The 2,037-nt window shown below is 42.3% G+C and overlaps 1 protein-coding gene across 1 annotated transcript in view; it reads right to left on the bottom strand.

Annotated features, from left to right (window-relative positions):
• Positions 1–2,037, bottom strand: part of T265_01049 (hypothetical protein) — a gene marked incomplete at both ends in the record, with an annotated part of 21,533 nt that overhangs the window by 13,763 nt on the left and 5,733 nt on the right. The window lies entirely within an intron of this gene.

The raw sequence follows: 2,037 nt of genomic DNA, 5'->3' as shown, positions 1-2,037 counted from the left end.
TTGCACACAAAACCTCCTTTATGTGGCTACTTATAACAGAAAGTTTTGTTATCCTTTCTTTCATTAGTTACGATAACTTACGCAATTAAATTTTGCGTTTATTATGAGACACCCGGTATATATATTGCTACTGATCAATCGGCCTAAGCTGTTTCAAAAAATTCCCGAAATTTATCCATGTAAGGATGTATCAACATTACTCAGAGTATCTGGGTCGAAATCTCAGTGTGACCCGATAGAAGTTTAATCAAGACGTCTTGGGAAAGGAGTTTGTGATGCCCCAAATTTCATGCTAGCAGTTGAAAGCCTGTTGGGACACAACTTGGTGTTCGAGGGTTACTTATTGGATTATCTTGACGCTTTCAGTGAGAAGTATGACGGAAACTATCAGAGTATTTTGATCTTGCTTAAAGATATCCGCCAAAAATGTGTTTTTACCACTGATCAGACAGACTTGGTAATCCAAATGCATTTCACTCGCCTGTGTTACCACAAGCTCATTTGTTTTAAAAAGGGATTTCCTCAAGAGTTTTTGTTTGACAACACAAGAGATGACTATTCCATTCCACTTTGGTTTTTCTGGCGCAATTTCCAGTGGAAATCGTTTCGAAACCCTGGGGGAAGAAAGGTGAAGCAATTCCGTTGATCGATCGGTCAAAAGGTACGATGTTGTCATATAAAGCCACTTAAAGAGTGAAAAGAATGTGTACGACCGGTTTGCGCTTTGTGCACGTTCAAAACGACCGCTAAGTGGTTCGTGTCTGTCAAGTTGTCACCATCTATTCACAACGGGGTCGAAAAAACAATGATTTCGACCTCAAAGCTGCGAGTCTGCGAACAGATGAATTTGGTTTTGTCCTCGGCGAATGCGTTCGCACCGCAAGTCATGATTGTTTATGTAGTGGGTGACGAAAACAGTAACCTTATCGATCGGTTTTTGTCAGTTTTCGTTGACACAAGAAGCGTTATTTATCCATACAAAACTACTTTATTTTACGGATTTTGCGGGGAGCGCTTATCAGCGAAGTCAAGAATACTTGGCCGTTAAGTACGACAAACTGAGTGGCTATCAAACAGCAAATTAAACTGTATCGATTAGGGCTTGTCTGTCTGAGTGGAACCATTTCTAGTGACAAGACGAACTAATCCCATCACACAAACAACCCTTTTTGGGCTAAAAAACGCTCTCAGACGAAGACCAGCTTTGTCCCGACGAAAATCAATATGATAACAACAAGTGGATCCACATCACGGGATTCTTTAGGCCCTTTTAGTGATTTCGGCTCTATAGCACCCGCATTACTCTGTACCTTGCACACACACACACACACAGGAGTGCGAAGAGGTGTATAGTGGACGTATAACCAGTAGGTCCACACATAATAACCAAGAAACAGAAATCTTTCGAGGACCACTTCCCTTGAACTTTCCCCTTGGCTTCATGAACCACGCTGTGAACGGTCCACTGAAAACGGTCCGAGTATTCGAATGCCTTGGTAACCAGTTTTGTGAGATACATCATGGCTAAAGTCAATCAGCCCAGCCGAACTGACATCGATTGAAAAGTTTGATTTCGGATTGCAAAAATACCAATTGTGTTCAGGTGCAAAAAAAGGGAAACGTCGCGTGATTCGACCTGAATGATCAACGGTGTGTCTGATACCTGATACGCGACACATTACAGTTTCAGGTGGTGCAAGAAAACTGATTAGCTGACTTTTTACTCCCTGATATCGATACCATTCTCATTTCCGAATAATGCAGGTAACCGAATGCAACAGCTCTAAACGGAATAAACACACGCGGAATCAGATTGCACTGGGTTTCGTAGGCCACATTCGTGATTTCGCTTGTACGCAGAATGAAGTTAGCTCCATAAAGGAAACTACTCACAAGGTTGCCGAAAACTATTCCACAGCCCACGACCGGTTTCGCCCTTCCAATTTGAGCTAATCAGGTAGGCGCAGTCTCCGAGTTTCCGTCAACCTTATGATCTACTTGAACCCAAACTGCACTGTTTTCGAGAAATACACTCAT

Source organism: Opisthorchis viverrini (genome assembly GCF_000715545.1).
Source record: "Opisthorchis viverrini unplaced genomic scaffold opera_v5_11, whole genome shotgun sequence".
Taxonomy (NCBI): Eukaryota; Metazoa; Platyhelminthes; class Trematoda; order Opisthorchiida; family Opisthorchiidae; genus Opisthorchis; species Opisthorchis viverrini.
This window is presented reverse-complemented; position numbering and strand designations above follow the sequence as displayed.